Source organism: Macaca thibetana, chromosome 2 (assembly GCF_024542745.1).
Source record: "Macaca thibetana thibetana isolate TM-01 chromosome 2, ASM2454274v1, whole genome shotgun sequence".
In the NCBI taxonomy this organism is placed as follows: domain Eukaryota; kingdom Metazoa; phylum Chordata; class Mammalia; order Primates; family Cercopithecidae; genus Macaca; species Macaca thibetana.
The window spans coordinates 45,633,222-45,640,352 of record NC_065579.1 but is presented as its reverse complement, the minus strand read 5'-3'; positions in this window follow the sequence as shown (position 1 = coordinate 45,640,352).

Below are 7,131 nucleotides of genomic sequence, written 5' to 3'. Positions count from 1 at the left end.
TTACAAAGGGGAAAATAGTAACTTTCCAGTGGAGAACCCTGTGAGACACTACCTTAACCAAATTATCAGAGTTCATATTGCCAGTTATAGAATAAATCAGTCTCATGTGCCTCCTCATATGTTGCACAAAGAAGGACACAACATCACTTCTGTGATGTTCTTGTCAAAATGCATAACCGAATTTAATAATTATGAAGCATTAGACAAACCCTAATTAAGGGATATTCCACAAAATAACTGACCAGTACTCCCAAAAGTGTCAAGGTCATGAAAGGCAAAGACTGAGGAGCAGGCTGTCACATATTAAAAGAAACTAAGGAGACATAGCAAATAAATGTGACATGTTATCCTGAATTGAAACCTGAACCAGAAAAAGGATATTAGAGGGACAATTGGAGACATGTGAATAAGATCTCCAGATTATACAATAGTATTACATCAATTTTTTTTTATTTTATAGTTTTACTGTGGTTGTATGAAATGTTAAATTTGGAGGATCTTGGTTGAAAGGTATATGAGAATTCTTTTTACTATCACAACTTTTTGTAAGTCTGAAATTATTTTAAAATCAAGCATTAAAAAATAAAGAAAATGTTTCTAGTGGTTCTGGCTGAGGTTATGCTTGGAGTTGGCAATTAGTGTCAGGGTGTTATTAGAACCAGCTGTGTAGAGATCAGACTGTATAGTCCATCATAGAGCTAAGAAGTCAGCCACAAATAGGGGACAGTGGTGACTTGAGGGTTCAAGGGTTCAGATAAAACCTAGTCCCGGCACTAACCTGACAACTTTACAATACACCTTTGATCACTAGTCAGTTTTCACACAGCTATAAAGACTACCACCTGAGACTGGATAATTGATAAACAAAAGAGGTTTAATTGACTCACAGTTCCGCATGCCTAGGGAGGCCTCGGGAAACTTACAATCACTGCTGAAGGCAAAGGTGAAGCAAGGTATGTCTTCACATGGTGGCAGGGAAGAGAGAGTGAGAGCAGGGAACACTGCCATTTTTAAAGCCATCAGATCTCGTGAGAACAGAGATCTTATCATGAGAACAGCATGGAGGAAACCAACCCCATGATCCTATCACTTCCCTCCAGGCCCCTCCTCCATACCTGGGGATTACAATTGGAGGTGAGCTTTGGGTGGGGATACAGAGCCAAACTATATCACCCACAGATGCTTCAACTCCACCCTACTTGCAACTGCTCTCAAAATAGAGAACAGCCTTGGGGCTTTGGATAAGTTACTTAACTTCTTCGTTCTTCATTTATAAATCAGAGCAAATAATAGCAGTTAAGTCATAAGGCCATTGTGAGGATTACCTGAAATCATGTGTAAAGTTCTTTTCCGGCACAGAGAAAACTCTTGATAAACGCTGGCTACTCTAATCATCATCTTCTTCTTCATCACCATTATTTTTTTGCTTAGAGAGCCTCACCAGAGGCACTCTGTCCAGCGCAGTCACCACTGTACCCCAGCCCCTCACACAATGCCTTCACAGAGTGGGCACTCAACAAGCACACTATTCAAATGGAAGGAAAAAACATCTGGCCCCAGCTGAATTATTTAGGACAGAGATCTAGCTGCTATAACAGAGATCCAAATTACCAGTAACTTAAATAAGGCAGAAGTTTATTTCTCTCTCACAGAACCACATCTGAATATGAGCAGTCCATGACTGTAAGATGCCTTCAGTATCAGGACCCAGCTCCTGTCTTGGGTGGGGCCATTCCCAGAGACTCCTGACCTCATCCACATTCCGGTCAGCAGGAAGCGGAAAAGACAAGGAGGAAGGACACGCCCTTTAAGGACACAGCCCTGAGAATATACACATAACTGCTGTTTTCTTCTCACTAGCCAGAACTTGGACATGGACCACATCCAGTTGCAAGGGAGGCTGGGAAATGTAGTCTTTATTCTGGGCAGTCGCATGCCTCTCTGAAACTTGGTGGTCCTGTGACTATAGATGAAGGGGAGAATGCGATTCAGAAGGCACCAGGAATCCTGCCAATCTCTCCAGCTTGATCACTCACATTCTATATGCCAGTCCTACTTGACTTCTCCCAGGCCTTTGAGCTCGCTGCTCCTTCTCTCTGGTACCCTACCTGGGCCCCAACCCCACCACTTAAGAGAATTCTGGTTTCACCTTCAGGCCCCAGGAGAGATGTTACTTTCTCTGTGAAGCCTCCTTGAGTATCCCTCCCCCACCACCCAGCATGGATTAGCTCCTCCCCCCTCCTTGAACTTGTCTTACAGTGGCATTTGTCACACTGTCTCTGAACTGTTAGTCTGTCTCTCCTACTGCAACATACATCCCAAGAGGGCAGAGACTGTGTCCCTTGCACATTACAGTTCTTTCAATTTCTGCTGAATTATCAAGCACATACTTTTGAGAATCTATATTTGAATTTCCAAGCTACTGAAGCTTTGCCCAATGGAAGAATATTCTCAGCATAAACATGGCCACTCTACGTCAGACCCAGGCAGGTAATAGAGAAGGTACCTGTGAAATCAGACCCACTGCTTATGAGAGAAAGGACTTCAGATGTGGTGGACCTGGGATTTTCCTGCTCCTGACTTATGTTTCTGCTTGGCTGAGCTGGAGGACAACAGAGAACCATCACTGACACCTCCCGCAAGGAAATCAGCCAGATCAGGTGCTGTCCCTGGACTCAGGATGGCACCTGTGCACTTCTTGAGCAAGGAGAGTTGGTGTGGCAGCATTAGGACTGTGCCGGTTGAAGTCACAGCACAGATGGCTTATGAACATGAAAAGCCCGTTTAATGTTAAAAGCCTTTGATTTTTTTTTTCCAGATTAATTTATCCTTTGGTGCCCCATGAGCCTTAGGCAAAACTGTGTGAGCCAAGGAGAAAGAGCATTTCAACCAAAACACTAATATATATATATATATATATATATATTTTTTTTTTTTTTTTTTTTTGCTTAATACCATTTCCTTTAGTTCCAAATCAAAGTCCTAAATTTATGTTTGTGGATTTGAGGTTTGTTTTTGTTTATTTAAGTAAGGAGAGTGAAGGATATGGTTTTTGGTTGTTTTTCTTACCCAAAGTTCCACAAAGGGGCAGAGAAAGAAGAATATCAAGCCCATATGGAAGAATAAAGAGAAGTAATCATGTGCTAAGTTGCCCTGTTAAAGGCAATCTAATCCGAAATCTAATCCTAGTTCTATTACTGGGCTTAGAATTTCTATTTTACCCTCGTTTCTTTGCTTAATGCTATTTTCCTCACTTCCAAAGCAGAATTTTAAACAAAAGTTTGTGGATTAAGGGTTTGCTATTGCTTGCGTGAGGAAGGTAGAGTTCTTTCAATATTAGAACACCAAGCATTCTACATGTTGGGCAATATCAGGGGTTTCCTCTCATTTAATTTTCTTGCCAACTACATAAAGGTTACAAAACAGGGTTCAGAGTGACTAGCTGGTACATGACAGTGTCTTCTCATCAGACAGCACCATCTGGAAAAGAGGCCATTAAAAAAGATACAGCCGGGCGCAGTGGCTCACGCCTGTAATCCCAACACTTTGGGAGACCAAGGTGGGCGGATCATCTGAGGTAGGGAGTTCAAAACCAGCCTGACCAACATGGAGAAACCCCGTCTCTACTACAAATACAAAATTAGCTGGGCGTGGTGGTGCATGCCTGTAATCCCAGCTACTCGGGAGGCTGAGGCAGGAGAATTGCTTGAACCAGGGAGGTAGAGGTTGCAGTGAGCCTAGATTACACCATTGCACTCTAGCCTGGTGACAGAGTCAGACCCTGTCAAGAAAAGAAAAGAAAAAAAAAAAGAAAAAGGAAAAGAAAAAGAAAAGAAAAGAAAAAGAAAAATATACAATGTTTTATCTGAATATTTAGGGAAAGTTAAGGAGCACCCAAGAACTCTTTCATAAGGACATTAAAAAGCTCACAGATCGTTCTTGTTCCTTGGCCCATACTAGACTGCGATGTCATCAGCTGGTAACACTTCTATTCATCAACACCTCCCTCACTTCTTGTCTCTTACTGGCTATTCAACAGGCCAGTGAGACTCAGTGTACTTTCTGAGAGAGGCATAGCCTCTGTGCTCTGTGGCTGTCTCCTTTGACAGTGAGCACAGAATTATCACATGAAATAGTAATCATTGTCACACAAACACACAAGCAATGTCTTTATTTTTAAGTACATGATACTGTGGAAGATGACAGGTTTGGAGTTTTTTGGGGGGATTTTCCCCAACCTACTCTGAACATCACAGGATGTCTTCATAATGCCTTGAGGACCTGATCTCTAAAAAATGATATCCGTGTTTGACTAAGTTTTAAGTATGCATCTTTATTAACAATGGGGTCACTGAGGTCCCATGGCTGTACTTCTGATTAAGAAAATAAGCACATAGTCTTCCTAATCATTCCATGTCAGCTAATTCTAAATTGCACCAAAATGGAAATAGTTGCTTTCCCCATGCCCCTAGATAGGACATTTCTATTAACATTGCTCACTGGTTTCAGAATATAGATGATACGTGGTAATTATTCAAATAAAAAATTATATCCTAATTGGGTATTTGGGTTAGATAACTTAAAGTATCCTTGAAAAAACTGAAAAAAAGAAAAACAAAGATTCTTTAGTATTATCCACATGTGAGAAATTTTCTGATGTTTTCTTCTTGGCAAATAACCAGACCTATTCTAGGTTTTTAACTTGACAGCAGGCAATGCAGCCATGTCAATCTAAAATAAGAACAACTGTTAACTCTTTTTCTTTTTTCTTTTTAGAGTCAGGGTCTCACTCTGTCATGCAGGCTGGAGTGCAGTAGTGATGTGATCATAGCTCACTGCAGCACCAAACTCCTAGGCTTAAGTGATTCTCCCACCTCAGCCTCCTTTTTTTTTTTTTTTTTTTTTGTAGAGATGACGGCTCACTATGTTGGCCAGGCTGGTCTTGAACTCCTGACCTTCAGTGATCCTCCTGCCTTGGCCTCCCAAAGTGCTGGGATTACAGGTATAAACCATTGTGCCTGGCCTAACCTCTTTAACGGGGAAATAAAGTTGAATAGTAAGAGCATGTGTTCTGGGATGAAATGGACTGGCTATACCAATTACTAGCTGTGTGACCTTAAGCAGTTTACTCCTCCTCTCTGCATCATCTGTAGACAAGGATATGAGCAGTGGCTATGTTAGAGGGTCACTGTGAGGACTAAATATATGCACAGCACAGTGGCTAGAGCAGGGCGCTACATCAAGGTTGCAAACAATCATCCTCTGGATGTCAAAGGAAGGAAAATATTTTCGACTCATTCATTGCCAATATAAAGTTGCTTTTTAAAAGTGAACAAACCACTGGGCGCAGTGGCTCACGCTTGTAATCCCAGCACTTTGGGAGGCCGAGGCAGGCAGATCACTTGAGGTTGGGAGTTCGAGACCAGCCTGGCCAATGTGGTGAAACCCCGTCTCTACTAAAAGTACAAAATTAGCCAGGCCTGGTGGTAGGCACCTGTAATCCCAGCTACTCGGGAGGCTGAAGCAGGAGAATCGCTTGAACCTAGGAGGCAGAGGATGCAGTGAGCAGAGATTGCACCATTGCACTTCAGCGTGGGTGACAAGAGTGAGACTCTGTCTGGGAAAAATAAAAGTGAACAAACCATCATCTTAGCTAATCTAAAAAGGCTGGTACTTCTCCCTGAGCAAAACTGCATTCATCTGCACCAGCTGGCCATTAAGTGCACTTGAGCCCTGTTTAGCCTCACCTTGCACAGCTCTGATATGTTAAAATACTATTTGTCTATGAGACAGCCTCCTTACAAATACACACACACATGCATGTTTGTGCACACATGAGTGTGTGTGTGTCTAGAGAACTAGATATAATGGATAGCTAACCATCTATTGCCATGCTCTGCGGACTTCTCCCCACACTCAGTGGTGACAGCTAGGGTGGCCAACTGTAGAGATTACTCTTGCCCAATGCGTGCTCCTCCAGGATACCCCAAGTCTAGTATTTTCCACAATGTGTTCTATTTAGTATGTGGTAGCTCTGTTCTCTGCTGTTTACTGGAGTTATAGACCACGTTGGCTGTCAAAAATTATATAAATGAAGGTACTTAACCTGCCACAAAGAAACAAAGAAAGAGTAATATATTGGATATTAAAATGCAAGTTACCACTGGAATACTTTCATCAGAGTGGTGAGGTAACCATCTATAAGCAATTAAGACCTCCTGGAAGTCCTCTGATATTTTGGGGGGAGAAGGGGAATCACAACATTACTGTAACTTAGAGAACTGACCCACAGTCTGCAGAACAGGGACTGGAAGAAGTGAAGACCAGAAGACAGAAGTTATTGAAGATGGTTTGAAAAGCCTGGAAGGGCAACTGTCAATGGCAATGCCGGGACCACATCCCCATAGAGACAATGCTGTTAGTCATTGCTTCCACTTCCAGGAGAGCAAACCACAGCTACAAGGGATATGAATGTGTTCCTCTCCTGCCCCCAACTTGAAGCTTCCTAACATGCATTTTTAAGCAAATTCTTAAGTTACAGAGAAGAAATGACTCATTCTTTCTGCCTCACATTATTAAAAGTTGTGCAAATCATTTATGTCAATATGCATATGTATGGAAACATGCATATATGTTCCTTAGATGAGACCCTGTTTTTCTAAATTCACTCAAAATTAATGTGTTATAGCTGGGTGTAAAACTCTTAGGGTAGAAATATATTCTTACTAAAGGGGATAAACGGAAATCAGAAAAGAATAGATTTACCTTGTCATTTATAGCTAATGTAATTTGTAGAGGGTCTGACTAACCAAACTTTCTCATCACCCAAAAACAAGCTCAGAAATGGAAATATTAGTCTTTTTATGTGATTTATACAACGCTTGTTTGCCTTCATCCCTCCTAATATTATATGCTCGAAAAGACTCTAAGAATCGAATTCTGGACCCAGCCACATGGGTAAAATGCTGCAGGATGGAAGCCCAGAATTCATTTTAACATGTATTATTCCCTAGACTGTGACAGAATTCAGGTTTCACTTAGTCTTCTCCAGGCTCCCAAAACCAAGAATCTAGTGGGTTGTTAACATATTCATAAGTAAACAAATGCTCAGTCCTTTGGCAAGCTGCCAGG